This window comes from Monodelphis domestica, chromosome X (assembly GCF_027887165.1).
Source record: "Monodelphis domestica isolate mMonDom1 chromosome X, mMonDom1.pri, whole genome shotgun sequence".
NCBI classification, from domain to species: Eukaryota; Metazoa; Chordata; class Mammalia; order Didelphimorphia; family Didelphidae; genus Monodelphis; species Monodelphis domestica.
Window position 1 is genome coordinate 28,046,865 of NC_077235.1, and position 17,765 is coordinate 28,064,629.

The window sequence follows — 17,765 nt, forward strand, 5'->3', positions numbered from 1 at the left end:
GAAGGAAGGAAGGAAGGAAGCAAGGAAGGAAGGAAGGAAGGAAGGAAGGAAGGAAGGAAGGAAGGAAGAAAGAAAGACAGAGAGAGAGAAAGAAAGAAAGAAAGAAAGAAAGAAAGACAGAGAGAAAGAAAGAAAGAAAGACAGAGAGAAAGAAAGAAAGAAAGAAAGACAGAGAGAAAGAAAGACAGAGAGAAAGAAAGACAGAAAGAAAGACAGAGAGAAAGAAAGAAAGAAAGAAAGAAAGAAAGAAAGAAAGAAAGAAAGAAAGAAAGAAAGAAAGAAAGAAAGAAAGAAAGAAAGAAAGAAAGAAAGAAAGAAAGAAAGAAAGAAAGAAAGAAAGAAAGAAAGAAAGAAAAAGGACTTGAACTCAGAGCCTCTGACCTGGCAGCCAGGTCACCTAGTAGATAGAGATGGACACAACTGAAAACAACTGACAAAAATACCCAATATTATTTTAGACTACACTGAGGGCTAGAAAGGCAGAGGAGGGCAAGAAGGACAGTGAAGGATAAGAGAGTCAATGCTGTACAAAGATCAATTAAAGAGCTGAGTTTGCCTGTGTGGACCTGTAGTCAGGAAAAGGTTGAGTTGAAATGCAGTCCCAGACACTTACTAGCTGTGTGACCCTGGGCAAGTCACTTCACCTCTGTTTGCCTCAACTTTCTTCAACAGAGATAATAATAACTACTTCCCAGGATGGTTGTGAGATGTAAAAGAGATAATATTTGCCAAGTGCTTGGCACAGTTCCTGGCACACAACAGGTGCCATACCCTTGCATACTCCTTTCCTTCCCTCTAGAGGCCACATTCTACCACTATACCCATGCTGCCCCAGTGTTATAAAACCTATGTATGTGTAAGTACACAGAAAAACAGAAACTCCCAGTCCCTTATCCATGAATTAGAAGGTCAGATTTGCCACCATTGCTGTTTCAATTAGCAGTATATGCATCTCCACCAGAATTTGGAGAAATGTGACCTGCGAGATAATGAAGAATTCGAAGTGCTTTTCGTAATCACTTGTATGGAACAAAAATTCGACACGTGCAGAGTCATGCTGGTTTCTTACTGAAGGGATGTCTTTGTTTGGCTAGTAGGGTGAAGCTATAGAAAGAAGTCGTGTAGAGCACAGACATCAGACACATGGCCCTCCGTGCTCCCGAGTATGGCCAGAGCCAGATGAAAATGTTGTTGGGACTACTGTGCCAAATAAATAAAAACAAAATAAAACATTGATAAAATTACATTTTTAAAACGACATCACTAGGCAGCCAAACAGGATCCTTATGGATGGTTTCGAGGTGCCCATTTCTACTTGAGTTTGATACCCACTGTTGGGAGGGTATGTAAATCTGGGGGCCCTGAGGTATGGTGGAAGGAGCACAGGCCTTAACCACAAGCACTAGAGTCCGGGAAACCTTAAATACTATTGCCAACTCAGCTCCCTGTTTTCCTAAGGAGGAAACTGATCTAGAGAGGTTAAGTGGCTATGCAGTAGCAGAGCTGGGATTTGAATCCAGGCTCCCTGATTCTCTATCCAGTTGTCATCTCACTATACCATGCTTCCTCTGGAACCAAGACACTTGGCTTGGAATTTAACTGTGCCATTCATTGACTGGGTGACCTTGGAGAGAGAGACAGAGACAGAGACAGAGACAGACAGACATAGAGAGACAGAGACTGAGAGAGACACAGAAAGAGAAACAGAGACAGAGAGACAGAGACAGAGGCAGAGATATACAGAGTCAGAGAGACAGAGAGAGAGAAACAGAGAGACAGACAGAAAAACAGAGACAGAGACAGAGAGAAACAGAGAGAGAGAAAGAGAGAGAGAGAGAGAGAGAGAGAGAGAGAGAGAGAGAGAGAGAGAGAGAGAGAGAGAGAGAGAGAGAGAACTTCCCCTCTGAGGTCTTCAGCATCTTCTACTGTGAAATGAATGCATTGGACCAGATGGCACTTTCAATTCCAAATTCTATTACAGAAAAAATGTATAAAAGTATTATGTGATTTAAATTTATTAAATATTAAAATAAAATGGATCACACAATTGTGTTATTTTATAGCTTGAGATTTTATATTGCTTATATGGAAATAAAAGGATCAGATTTAAAATAAGAAATTCATGGATCTATAATAATCTTCAACTGTACTTATGGTAGGGATGAAGAATTTGAAAATGACAAAAGTATTTCTATTTTAATAGGTGGCATTCTGAAGGTGACTTATTTGTCCCATTTTCTTTCCAACAAAATCACCATGTAAATGATTAATTGCATTTGAAGGTCTATTTTAAATATTTGCCTGTAATACTCTAGTTAATTGAACTGGATATTCATTTGAGTGTCTTAGATATTACATTACAGAATCAAAGAATCTCACAACTTGAAGAGCCCTAAAAACCCTTCACATCCTACCCCTACTAGAATAAGAAGACCAACTACATTGCAACTGACCAGGGCTCTTCTAGCCTTTGCTTGCAGATCTCTACTAAGGCAGGATCACTCTAGAGGAGCCTTTCGACTTAGGGATGGTGCTAATGTTGGGGAAGTTCTTCCTTATATCAAGCTAAAATTTATCTCTTTGCAGCTCCAACCTAGGGAAACTAATTCCTCCCTCTGGGGCCAAGTAGAAAAAGTCTAATCCCCCATTTCACATGGAGCATGAATCAGTGATTTGTAATAAAGCTGATTATTGTATTAGACTGATCCCAAAAGAAGCAGTTAATATGCACTAAATTAGACCAGTTTTTCTTGAAATCTATGTATATATGTAGAGATATACTTTAAAGTTGATGTACTGATTGATCATTTTCTTTCTTCATTTCAAACATAATTCTGATGGCTTTATTTTTATAGTCTTTATGTTTTCCTTTTATTACTTCTCCCCCTTCCCACCTAGCCAACTTCTATAACAAATAATCTTTTTTAAAGAAAAGAAAAAGGTGAGAAGATGGCAGAGAAGGGCATGAGACTGCCTCACTCTCCAAATTCCCTCATAAACAATCAGAAATAACTCCACAGAATCAATGCTAAAAGCAACAAAAATGGAAAAGGCAGGAAGGAAACAGAGCAGCCAGAGACAACTTGGGTGAGGGGTCTCAGACCTCCCTGGCCTCAGTATTACCTGGTAGTTCTAGGACTCAGGAGCAAACACTGAAGAATCAACTAGCCACCAGCCGGGGGGGAGTGTTGGGGGGGCTGGACAGGCTCCCTTGCCTGCTTAGCCTGGGAGTCTAAAACCCAGTGGAAATGCTGGTAGAGTCAGGAGGCAGCAAGCCCTGGGAGAATCTGTGTGGGCTACAGCCTCAGCTCCAGAGATCCCCATTCTCTCACAGCTGGGGGTTGACTAAAGAGTAGGGAGGGATTTCAGAGGCCCAGGAGAGCTGACCAGCTCCTGGCTCTGTCCCAGGGTGAGACTTCAGGAGAGAAGGAGCATAGAGAGGGCACACATCAGTGAGCACCCACAGGAGAGTGGAGACCCTGGCTGCCATCCTAAGAGGGAGTTGAGCAGTCTGCTTGCAGCAGAACTACCAAGGTAAGGGTAGGATATTGTTGGAGCACTGATGGTCAAGTACAGACCTGGGTTTGAGCTGGGAGAAGCAGGAACAATAAATACATGGCCCTGGATTATAGCAACTGGAAGAACTAAGGGCCCAGGAAATAACAAACACAGAAAAGTTCTGAAACCTGAGGTGTCACCCCCTACACCCTGGGAACAGAGCCTAATTCAAGAATAAAATGAACAATTATGCCCAGCAGTTTGACTACTAAATTTGAAGGGGAAAATGAGTAGCCAAAGAGAAGGTATCCAAGTATAGATAGCTGCTACAGGAACAGAGAAGACTTGGGTTCAAATTCAGATGACAGCAAAGTTAAAATATCTACTTTTAAAACAGCCAACAAAAACACCAAATGGTCATAAGCCCAAAAAAGAGTTTTTGGAAGAGATCAAAAAAGATGCAAAAAGGCAAATGAGATAGGTTGGAGTAAAACTGGGGCCAAGGGAGAGGGAGGTAAGGGGGGAAGAGCAGTGCAAGAAAATCAAGAAAATTACAAAAGAAAAATCACCCAATTGGAAAAAGAAGTCCCCAAACTCACATTTTAAGAAAATAATTAATTAAAAGTTAGGAAGGAAGGAAGGAAGGAAGAAAGAAAAAGAAAGAATCAAAGAGGAGGGCAAGGTGAGGAGAACAGGGATATTCTTTCAGGACAAGATAAAAGAGGGATTTTAGATGGGGATTCATATCAAGAAATAAAAAAGCAGGGTATAAGGTAAGGGAGGAATTTTAAGAAGGGGGAAAGAATAAGAACTAGGTGGTAAGGAGAAAGGGACAAAGGAGGCACCCTTAGAAGGATGGGATGATTTAGATCTAGGAGTGCAAGGGGAGAGGATAAGGAAAGGATTCTTAAAAGGAGTGAGAATTGGAAAGGTAGAAGAAAGAAGACATTGTATGTTAGAGGAGGGATACAGCAAAAGGACAAACAATGAGGAAAAGTAGAATGTAGGGAAATACACGACTAATAATCATAATTTTGGTTGTGAAAGGGATGAATTCACCCATAAAACAGAAACTGCAGAATCGATCAGAGATCAAAACCCAACAATATGCTTCTTACAAGAAACATTTAAAAATGAGAGATACACTTTGAATGAAAATAAAGGGCTAGAGCAGAATATACTGCTCCTCAGATGATACAAAAAAACAAGGGTAGCAATCATGATCTCTGACAAAGTTAAAGCTAAAATAGATGAACAGAAAAGCTATATCATATTTAAAAGTACCAAAGATAATGAAGTATTTTCAATATTAAGCCTATATGGACCAAATGTTATAGCATCCACATTTTTAAAGAAAAAGCTACATGAATCACAGATGGATATAGATAATAAACTAATAATAGTGGGGTACTTCAATTTTCCCTTCTCAGAACTAGAAAACTCTAACCAAAAAATAAATATGAAACAGGTCAAGGAGATGAATTGAATTTTAGATAAGTTAAATATGATATATGTGGAGAGAACTGAATGGGAATGGAAAGGAGTATACTCTTCTCAGCAGTACATGGAACTTTTACAAAAATCAACCATATATTAAGGCACAAAACATTATAGTTAAATATAGAAAAGCAAAGATAGTAAAAGCCTCCTTTTCAGACTCTAATGCAATAAAAAATTGCATCTAATAAGGAACCATAGAAACACAAAGTAAGAATTAATTGGAGAGTAGACAACTTAATCTTAAAGAATGAGTAGGTTAAAAAACAAGTCATAGAATCAATAAATAATTTCATTAAAAAGAATAATGAGAGAACACACCAATACCTGTGAGATTCATCAAAAGCAGTAATTAGAAGAATACTTATCTCTAAATGCTTATTTTAATAGAGGAAGAACAGATCAATGAACTAGGGAATGCAATTAAAAAAACAGAAAAAGAACAAATTTAAAATCTCCAACTGAACACTAAAATATAAATCCTAAAACTTAAAAGTAATATCAATAATGTAGAATAAAAGAAAAACATTGAACTGATAAATAAATCTAGGAGTTGACTTTATGAAAAAATTAACAAAAGAGATAAGCCATTGGTTAATATAATTTTTAAAAAGAGAGAAGAAAACCAAGAGGAAAAATTGCTAGCATTAAAGATGAAAAGGGTAACTATACTACCAATGAAGATGAAATTAAAGCAAATACTAAGTGTTATTTTGCTCAACTATATGTCAACAAATTTAGCAGTATAAGTGAAATGTAAAAATACTTAAAAAATATAAACTGCCTAGATTATCTGAGGAGGAAAAAGAATATCTAAATAAGTCCATTTTATAAAAAATAAATTGAACAGGCCATAAATGAACTTCGTAAAAAAAAGTTTTAGGGCAAGATGGAGTCACAAGTAAATTCTAGCAAACATTAAAAGATCAGCTAATTCCAATATTAAATAATTTGAAATAATAGGTAAAGAGTTTTCCATACTCTGCTTATAAAACAAATATGATGCTGATACATAAATCAGGAAGAGGAAAAACAGAGAAAGGAAATTATAGACTCGTTTCATTAATGAATATGGATGCAAAAATCCTAAATAAAATACTAGCTAGGAGACTACAACAATACATCACAAAGATGATATATTGTGACCAAATAGGATTTATACCAAGAATTCAGGGATGGTTTGATATAAGGAAACCTATCAACATAATTGATTATATTAATAACAAAAGTAAAACAAATCATATGATTATCTCAATAGATGCAGAAAAAGCTTTTGCTAAAATACAACACTCATTCCTTTGAAAATACTGTAATGCATAGGTATAAATGGGTTTTTTCTTAAAATGATATGAAGCATCTACCTAAAATCATCAGCAAGTGTTATCTGTAATGAGGAGAAGCTAGAATCCTCCCCAAAAGACCACGAGTGCAATTGCAATAAGAGAAGAAAAAGAAATTGAAAGTATCAGAATGGGCAAAGAGGTAATAAAACTATTTTTGCAGATTATATGACGGCATGTATGGAAAATCCTAGAGATTAAAATGAAAAGTTACCTGAAATTATATAAGAAGAGATAGAGATACTTTATTTGAAATAACCACAGATAGAATAAAATAACTAGCTCTATACCTACAAAAACTAACCCATGAATTACACAGAAATAATTCCAAAACACTTTTTATATAAAGTCAGATCTAAATAACTGGAGAAATATTGTTTATGGATGGGCAGAGCTAATATAATTAAAATGACGATCCTACCTAATCTACCTATTTAATGCCATCCCAATTAAATTATCAAAAAATTATCTCAATGAACTAGAGAAAAAGAACAACAAAATTCATTTGGAAGAACAAAATATCAAGAATATCAAAAGAATTAATGAAAACATGTCAAGGAAGGAGGTCTACAAGAACCAGATGTTAAATTGTCTTATAAAGCAATAATTATTAAAAACTATCTCTTATTGGCTAAATGGAAGAGAACAGACAGAAGCGAGTAGAGCCAACAGAACATTACATATAGCTACAGATTCAACATTTGAAGAATAACTTATGAATGTTTGCCTCTAGAGAATAAAACTGAAAAATGGAAAAAAATGAAAGCCATAATCTATATATACATATCTGTTTGCTGGATGATGCCTTCTATGGTGTGGAGAGTGATGAGAGAGGCTTTGATATCTGGAAATATATTCTATTAATTTAAAAAGAAAAGAAAAAAGACAAAGTGGGAGGAGAGAAAATCAGCAAAACTGATCAATTTGTTGAAAAAAATCTGAAACTATATGCATTGTCAACATCGTATCTAGGAATCCCAAACTTGTGGCCTAGTGGGATCTGGTGAATCCCAGGTTTCAAGATTAACTTATAGGTTTGAGAGCCCAAAGTTTATACAAGTACTTGTTTGGGATTCCTAGATTCCATGTTGACAGTATCATTTCACATTCATATATCTCTTACTTCTGCAATGTGGGTGTGGAAATTATTTATGATTTTTTTAAACAAAAAATTCAATCTTTGAAGTTGCTTATAAGAATAAGCATGTATACATTTATGGGGGGGGGGAATAACTGATTTTAGGCCTCTAAAATTCAATTAAAAGTGAAAAAATATTAGTAGACTAGGCCATAGTCCTTTTAGGATTCCAAATTCAACCAATACACAACTTTGAAGAAAATTAAAAGACCATTCCAATGATTCCAATGGATATATAAATATACATAAATAATGTATATATATATATATAAAACATATATAAAACATAGTTCTTAGAAATGACAAAGCAACATAGTCTAGAGGAAAGAGCACTGCATTTAAGGACAGAAGAGCTGAATTTGAATCCTAGTTTTGCTACTAAATATACTTGGTCTTGTGGCCTCATTTCCTTTTTAAGGAATTTTTTAGGAATGACACTTTCTTTAGCTATTCCTTTTACTAGCTACATTTGCCTATGATTATAAAGCTGTGTGCATCCCTCCTTTCACTGCATAATTTTTCCCCCACTACCCTATACAGTAAGGGAGGCAGCAGGATTCACTAGTAAGACTACCCCGGAATTATAGCAAGGAGACCTGGGTTTGGGTCCCAGTTCTTCTGCTAGCTATCTGTGTGAACTGACACAAGTCATTGTATCCCACTGAGCCTCAGTGTTCTCCTTTCTATTAGGAAGGGTGTGTACTAAATGCAGTTGATCTTACCATCTAACTCTTAGCAACCTGTGACTTTGAGCATATGTGTTTATTCTCTCAAAGTACCTTGTCATCAATCCAGCTAGTAGTTTAAACTGATTCATACAAATTACTCTGAATCATCCATTTTTAGATTAAACTGTCCTCATATTATCTTGTCAAGTCATGCCTGGAATGCTCTCCCTCCTCACCTACATTTTCAGAATCTCTTGATTTTTTTCAAGGCTCATCACTTCCTTCATGAGGTCTGCTTTAATGCTCCCAACTGCTAAGGCCATCATCACCTTCTATCTAATATTTATATGCCTGGCATATAATAGGCACTTAAATGTATTTTAACTGAATAATTGCTTTACCAGTAGAATTTCTATGATTTGAAGGAAATTGAGACCTTTTAAATTTCTGTCAATATGCATTTATTTTTCAGGCACTATGCTAAGTCCTGGGGATACAAAAAGAGGCAAAAGACAGTCCTCGCCCTTAAGTAACTCACAAAGAGAGCCAATAAGCAAACAAAGTACAATCTATATACAGGATGAAGAGGAAAGGAAGTTGAAGGTGGGGGAAGAGGAGGGGGAGAGAAACAGAGAGGGACAGACAGAGAAAGAAAGGGGGAGAGAGAAAGAAAGAGGGCGGGAGAGAGACAGAGATAGGCAGAGAGAGAGAGAGACTGAAAAGTGTATGAGGTAATAAGGTGACACAGTGGATAGAGTGTCAGGAAGACCTGGGTTCAAATCTAATCTCAGATACTTCCCAGCTAGGTGACTCTCAGTAAGTCACTTTTTAACCCCAATTGCCTAGCCCTTGCCCTTCTGTCTTAGAGCTAGAATAAGGTGAGGAAGACTAGAAAGATAAGGGTGGGATGGGTAAGTTATAAATGGCTTTCAACACCTGAGTATTTTGGTATAGATCCTAGAGGTGCTAGGCAGCTACTGGAGTTTACTGAGTTGGGAGGTGACATGGTAGACCGGGGCTTAAGGAAAAAAAGCTTTTATAAAATGGGACATATGGAGAAATGGAGTCTCACCATATCATTTCATTATACAAATGTCTTCCATTAAGTAGACCAGGTCATTTAACTACACTATTTCTAACTGACCTGGATCCACGTGGATAAAGCATCTCCTCCACTTCAAGACCTCCTCTTGTATGGTCATGACATGGAGGTGACCCTGCATTCTCAAAGGCTATGCCAGCCAAATTCAAGCTCAGCCAGGGTTTAGGCAAGGAAAGGCCCAGTGGTCAGCCAAGGACCAGACTTTGCCAAATTTGCCACAAGTGATGCATGTTAGAGCCATATAACCCTTGAAGACTTCTGGAGTAGTTCTGATCAGTGTGATGTAATGAATGCAACAGAGGGCGGGCTTTGGGATCAGAAAGGCACTGAAACATTAGCCCTGTGGCTAGATTGCCTGCTAATCTGTATCAGTGGAGAGAGTTTCTTTACCAATGTTTATTTACATTAATAATATCATTAGTCCAGTCCAAAAAAGATCTCCACTGTGTAAGGAGGGCTCACAATGAGTAAACCAAGGGTTCTGAAAATACCACAGTGTTGACAAAGCAACAGTACCACACCCTCTCCTTCTTCAACAAATACCCAAGCTTTTGGCTTAGTCCAGGATGCTAATTTTCCAGCATCATAAATGCTGTTTACATTGCCCTACTCTTACATGATTTTTAACAGTTTAAAAATGAAAAGTGGAATAGTTTGTGGAGCAATCTTTTTTACTGTACAGATTATTATACTCTTGTTGGGCAGTAAGGAGCTATTCCCTGCTCAACTTTATTGTCTCAGAGCATATGAAATCAGTTGGTTGTCCATTGAATAGCCAGGCAAATCCACAAGAGATGTGAAGAGTGGGTCGATAGTGATCTTCATTCATATTTTGTAGCTAGGGACAAATTTCTTCAGGGAGTTTAAGTAAAAAGGCTCTTATCACCATAGCCTCTGATTTGCTCTGGTGCATAGTCCACTGTCTGGAATGGAAGAAAACTCATTCAATACAACAACTGATAAAGTGCCTACTACGCACATTAGCAGCAATATCATATAGCAAAAAGAGTACTGGACACTCCACATTCTCCAGAGCCTATGCTTAATAACTGTGTGACCCTGGGGCACAGTCTTGGGGTTATACCTGCCATGGGGTGACTGGGGTTTTTTTCTAGCCCCTGACCTCTCTCCCACTAGCTTATACTAAGATGTGACATGACTGCCCACCCCAGTGATCCATTGCCTTGGCACCTCCCTCTAGATACCCTTCTTTCCCTCAATCTGTGCAGGAGACCAGGCTGGATGCAGAAGGACAGCGCGCCCCCTCTCCTGACACATGACTGGATCTGCAGTTGGACTATTTTCTACACCAGTATAATCCTCTCCCCCATCATCATCAACCCTGCCAGTTATAGGACTTGCTAGGGACAGCTCCACTGGAGTTCCCTCATCTACATAATGGGCATAAATAACAATATTAGCACTACCTGTGTCACAGGATTGGCATGAGGAGCAAAGGGAGTAATGTAAAGGCACTCTAACCTCACACACCATTATTCCTAAAGTGCTCGAAACCTGGCCAGACTAATGTATATAATACTCCTAACACTATAATCTAGATGAAAGCTAAAAAGCCCCAGTCCAAATCCAGATGTTTGGCCAAGTAGCATCAAGCATCTGGATGTTTAGAAACATCAGATTTCTCCTTGATTTTTTTGTTCCCCAGAATTGGTCCCAACATGTGGTGCTATGCAGACACACAGCCATACTTGCTTATGAATAGAGAAAATAAAATTGTCTATTTGGGGGAAATCTTTGTATAAACAATTTGAGGGCACTCAGTCCTATAGGAAAAAAGTAGCCTTGTTGAAGTCCACATATTAAAGGCACCTCTGACAGTGCTCCAGGGTCTAATCAGTCTCAAAATGGACAATCTTACAGCATTAAATCAGCCATGCATTTAGCCAGAGCACCAACAGCCTGCAAAATTACACAGCAAAAGCAACTCCATGTCACGTACAGCCTGACTCGGACTGGACTTGCCTGCCGGGCTAAAAGCTATCTGTTTGCAGAGGTCTCAGCAGTGAGAGCCTCTTTATTTGAAGCTCCTGTTTTGAAATCACCAATTACAAACATATACTGGGATGGTACGAATGTTATTTTTAAAAAGAGCTTCCTGTTCAAGCAATTTCATAAGCAGCATCACATGTTCATTCAAAAAACTGGAAGCAACCCAAATGGCCAATAACGGGGGAATAGTTCAATCAAGTCTGCTACATTCATGTAAATGAATACTGTACTGTCATGAAGAATGACAAGTATGAGGAATACAAAGAAATTTGCAAAGACCTTCCTTAAATAATGCAAGGGGGGGAAAGCAGAAAGGAGGAGGCAATAATTACGAGCAGAGAAAAAAGAAGAGAACGTCAGAATGAAAGGGCAAATAAAAAATCCTGATGGGGGCTTAAGGAAAGTACATGGAAAGTTCTGGAGATAATTCCTGAATTTATACAACTGTAAATAGTTATTAGGGAAGTTTAGTCAGCCATATCGATGGTCATTGTTCAACTTTTAATAAAACAGTTAATTTTTTAAAACTCCTAATACATGCCAGGAGAGTGTGTGTGGTTGGTACAAATTGAGAGCATTTTCCAGTAGTGCCTACAAAAGTAAGAGACTGAAGAACTGAGCTTTTGAAGATAGCACCAAACTGGTTTAGATAATGGAGGTTCAGAAGAGCTATTATGGAATTTCATGTTTCAGAATCTTGTGGTTTGGCCTTTCGATGCCACAAATGTTGAGCTTATTACACAGAGAAAATACCTCTAAGGATAGAATTTTAGGCATCATAAACTATCTGCAGTCCAAAGAAATGGTAAGTTCAAATAACTAGAATGTTTTCTTTCCTGTACTCTGCATTTATTAAAAAGAAACAAAGGACAAGCCAACACTCAACAATCAAATAATAATAATAGTTATTATTATTATTATTTTAAACAAAACAAAGGACAAGCCAACAATCAATAATCAGAAAATAATAATAATAATTGTTATTATTATTAAAACAAAACAAAGGACAAGCCAACAATCAATAATCAGAAAATAATAACAATAATTGTTATTATTATTAAAACAAAACAAAGGACAAGTCAACAATCAGATAATAATAATAATAATTATTATTTTTAAAACCATTACCTTCTGTCTTAGAATCAATACTGTGTATTGGTTCTAAAGCAGAAGAGTGGTAAAGGCTAGGCAGTGGGGGTTAAGTGACTTGCCCAGGGTCACACCGCTGAGAAGTGTCTGATGCTAGATTGGAACCCAGGACTTCCCATCTCTAGGCCTGGCTCTCAATCCACTGAGCCACCCAGCTGCCCGCCCACCCCCCCAGATAATTATTTTTAAAATTCACTTCCAGGTTATGTCACAAAGTGAATTCAGCTTCAGCTAGTCTCCCTGGTGTATAGGAGACAATACTGGGCTTGGAGTCTAAAGAAATAGATTCTAGTTGAGACTCTGCTACTAATGAGTCATGTGACCTTGGGCAGGGCCCTTAATGTCCCTGACTCACAGTTTACACATGTGGAAAATGAAGGATGAGACTAAGTGATTTCCAAAGTTCTTCAGTTCTCACATTACATGATAGCAACTGTGATTCATCCGATTTCCTGAGATCTGAATTATCAAAGAAGACTGAGTTATTGAAGGTCAGTTTTTGTATCAAATGTAGTATTCAGTGGATCAGTCTACTGTCAGAGGAACCTAGGCTGATTGCAGAGACTCATTACCAAGTTGGCCATAAGGTAATGAACTTTTTAATCATGCTAAGTCTTGAAGACCCTCTCCTGAGATACAGAGGCGGTGTGATAAGCCTTGATGGAGGGACTCATACCAAACAAAATGAAAGATTCTTTAAGTATATCCGTGTTTTCTATCCACAAGCAGAGGACAAACGGTGGGAGTAAAAACACTGAGGAAAAGCAACTGCCCGACTACATGGGTTGAGGGGACATGACTGAGAAGAGACTCTAAACAAACACTCTAATGCAAATACGAACAACATGGAAATGGGTTCGAGTCAAGAACACATGTGATACCCAGTGGAATCGTGCATCAGCTATGGGGGGTGGGGGGGAGGAAAAGAAAATGATCTTTGTCTTTAATGAATAATGCTTGGAAATGATCAAATAAAATATTATTTTTTTAAAAAGTATATCCGTGTTTTCATGTTTCCTGATTCCTTGAACTTGGTTAATATACTTCAGTCATATTTTGATGGGTCCCATCAAATTGGAAAATTCCTCAAATGTTGGGGCTTCAGCCCCAATGACACATTCTTATCCTTTGCTACTCTTTTCCACGTCCTATAACACCTCTTCCATAGGGGGATTGTCTAACATGCTGAGGACCTTTCCAGGTCTCCTGACACTATGTGGTGATCATTGGAGCCCATGGGTGAGAGATAGCTCATTGGATCTCCTTTATTCTTTTTTTTGAAGATTTTATTTCATTAGATGATTTCGAATATTTTCCCATGGTTATAAGACTCATTTTCTTTCCCTTCCCCCCCAGCCTCTTCCTGTATCTGATGCACAATTCCACTGGGTTTAACATGTGTCATTGATCAAGACCCATTTCCATATTATTGATGTTTGCACCAGGGGATTTCCCTTATTCTTAATAAAATTGGGGGACTGGCCTGCCTTCCATGCAGGCTTCATTGATAACATATTGTAGTCTACCTACATTCAAATATACTGTCTAGAATCAAAGAAAAGAATTGAGAGATCGTCTAATGCTTTTCATTTAATAGATATGAAAAGGAACAGTGTCCCTCAGCTAACTAAAATGCTAATTTAATCTTAATACCCTCTAAGTCAACCAGTCTTACTGCAGCAAAGGATTTAGAGCTGGAAAGAACCTGAGAGGACATAAGGAGGCAATACCTCCTCTGTACTATGCCTCAGTTGGGCCACATCTGGAATATTGTAGTTAGTTCTAAGTATCACAATTTAAGAAGTAAAGTGGGTGAAGTTCCAGAGGAGGGTAACCAGGATGGTGGAGGGCCTTGATTCCATATCATTAGGACTGCTTAAAAGAACTAGACTTGTTTTGCATAGGGAAGAAAATACTTAGGCGAGAAACATAAAAGATGCATAAAAAAGTAGTTGAAGGGCTATTATGTGGAAGAGACATTAGACTTATTCTGTTTGAACCCTAGAAGGTAGAACCAGAAGCAATAGGTGAAGTTAGAAAGAAGTACGTTTAAGCTTGTTATCAGGAAAAAACTTTGGAAGAATTAGCACCCTCCAAAAGTGGAATGGGTAGCCTTGGGAAATTGTGGGTTTCCCCTCACTAGAGGTATTGGAGTTGAAGCTAGATTTCCACTTGGCTGGGAGAGTACAGTGAAGATTCTGTTCAGCTACAGGTTGGATTAGATGCTGTTGGAGTCCCTTCTGATTTCATATTCTCTGATTCTATAACCTATTCTAATCTGTTCATTTTACAAGTGAACAGGCCCAGAGAGAGGAGGTGATTTGCCCAAGAACGTGCCAATAGTAAGTAGCAGAGGCTGTATTTGAACCCAAGGATTCTTACTCCCAAACTAGCACTCTTTCCACCACACATCAGAAATTAATATGCTAGAGACAGTTAGGCAGAACCATGGATAGAGCACCAGACCTGAAGTTGGAAGGATCTGGATTCAAATCTGGCCTCAGATACTTCCTCACTATGTGACCCTGGGCAAATCAGTTAACCCTGATTGCCTAGCCTTTTCCACTTTTCTGTCTTAGAAATGATACTAAGACAGAAGGTAAGGATTTAAAAACCAAAAGAAATTAATGTGCTATATGAAAAATTCATTGACTAATTTGCACATTTCTTTTAGAATAATAATATAATAGTTACTAAAAGAAATGATATACAAAGTGTTTAGTGTTGTACTTATGCCAATTTTATTTCCTTTTTTTAAAAGTCCTCACTAGATTGGGTCTACATTATTATAAGCACAATGTTCTTTTAAAATTATTTTAAGTTCTAGGATTACAGTATTGTGTTCTAATATAGTCATGTCTCAGAAAGTCTATGTATAGCCCCCCTGTTCATTGATAATCATCTTCTTTCTTTCTAGTGTTTTTATAATTCATTTAATGAGGAGGAAAGCTTCATATCGTAGAGGTGAAAGGTGGAACACGAGCAGTGAAGGGAAAGCATATATTATCTTTCTTCCCACAGAACACTCAGATTCATGAATAATGCTAACAGGCATAGGAAAAGCAAAGCTGCCTAGCCTCTTGAAGGGATGGGGCCCAAGATGTAGCTGGTGTGTGTGTAGTGGGAAGCAGATCTGGGCAAAAAGGGCCGTGATCAGAGCTGCCCCTCTTGGTTCTGGGAGAACCAAGTAGAAACTTTAGGACTTGCTTCTGAATATGTGTGACCCACCTCTACAAAGACACTGTTTGGGTATGATGGTGGCAGGCTCTAAAGTAGTGTCTTGGTCCTTCTTCCACGCCGTAAGAATGGGAATGGGTGCAATATCAAAATGAAAAAAGAGACAACTTCTAGCTCATCCTCTTTGCCTTTATCTCTCTGAGTATCATCATGTAGCTTTAGAAATTCCGAAAAGGGGCAGGAAAGTACTGACCTTTCTCTAACACAATGACATGAGGATGGTATCCATGTGGCAGCCAGCACAAAAGAACTCAATAAAACAAGCTTGAGCCAGGCCCCCAAATACTTTTTCCCCTTTTTGTGCATTCTTCCCTCACTGGGTGACCGAATAGCAACCTGGAAATGGCTATAGCCAGATTTGGAGGAGACCTTATAAAATCAAGAAGTCTAGAAGTCTGCGAGTTTGACCTCGGTAACATCCACCAAAAAATCAGTAGCTGTGTCCACCTGAGCAGTGATGGCTGATGGATGGGGAAGATGCTGCAACAGAAAGCAACAGAAAACATACTGACAGAACTGTTCCAAGCCTGGCCACTTTACCAATAGACATGTGATGGGAAATTGTTTGGACAGTGCAAAGCCAAGGTGAAATGTAAAATGCTTAATGAGCAATATTTCGAACTGCTTTATATTCTGATGAAGATTAAGTAACCGCCTTCCAACAGACTCTATCAGTAATTATAAGTTTAGCTCCTGGATCCTCTTGCATCCATGGGTACTTGTTAGTCTTTTATGTTTAGCATATCTTCACTGTGTAGAAACAAATTACATGTACCATATCTAATTTACATTGTATGCTGAGTACTTTTTTAGAGGAGGTCCTAGATGTCAGTAAGTAATATCACTCCAAGTGACCAGAGAAGGGGACTTCATGAGCTAATGGATGAGAGAAAAGGGAAGTTAACTTTCCTCCTTAGAGACAGTCTCTCCTAAGCTTTTACTCCCTCCAACAACACACCTGACTAGAGGACAGAAAGGGTCCTGTCTAATACCCCCAGCCCTATGGATCCAGCTGAGCAGTCTCCCAAGGTCAGCTGTGCCTTGGTAATCTTTTTTTATCCCTTACCCTCCATCTTAGAATTGATACTGTACATTGGTTCCAAGGCAGAAGAATGGTAAAGGCTAGGCTATGGGGGTTAAGTGACTTGCCCAGGGTCACACAGCTGGGAAGTGTCTGAGACCACATTTGAACACAGATCTCCCAATTCTAGGCCTGGCTCTCTATCCACTGTGCTGCCTGGCTGCCCCTGTAGTCTCTTGATTATGTTGCCATCACCCAATGGAAAATAAAGCTTTCTGTAGCATGCATCTCTCTCTCTCTCTCTCTCTCTCTCTCTCTCTCTCTCTCTGTCCCAATCTCTGTCTCTCTCTCTCTGTCTCTGTCTCTGTCTCTCTCTGTCCCAATCTCTGTCTCTCTCTCTCTCTCTAAGTTGCCAGCTCTAGCAAATCAAGCATAAACCTGGTTTGAATGTGGGATTTAAAAAAATAACACACCATCCCCCCATAGTGGCCATAACTTGAGATGTCAAAAAGATGCAACTGGATTTTTTTTTTGGAATGGAAATTCCCTAAAAAATAAATGGTCAAAGGAAAAGAAGAAACATTTTTCAAAAGAAGACTTAAAAAGAATCTGAAAGAATGTTCTAAATCACTAACTAATAAGAGACATGAAAATCAAATCATACTTGAAGTTTCAACTTATACCTAGCAAATTGGCCAAGATAGCAGGGTTGTGGAAAGAAGGGAACATGAATTCATTATTGATCGAGCTATGAATTGGTATAACCATTCTAGAAAACAATCTGGAATTATGCAAAGAATGTGACTAAAATGTCCATTTTTGACTTAGAGATTCTACAGCTAGGCATATACCCCAAGGGGGTCCATGACAACAAAGAAAAGCCCAATATCCACCGAAATATTCATAGCAACACTTTTTTGCAGTAGCAACAACCTAGAAACTAGATAGATGCCCATCAAATGGGGAATGATTGAACAAATTGTGATATCTGAATATAATGGATTATTACTGTGCTGTAAGAAATGATGAATATGATGAATGCAGAGCAGCACAGAAATGCTCATCATAAGATTATAGATTTAAAGCTGAAAGGGAACTTAGGGTT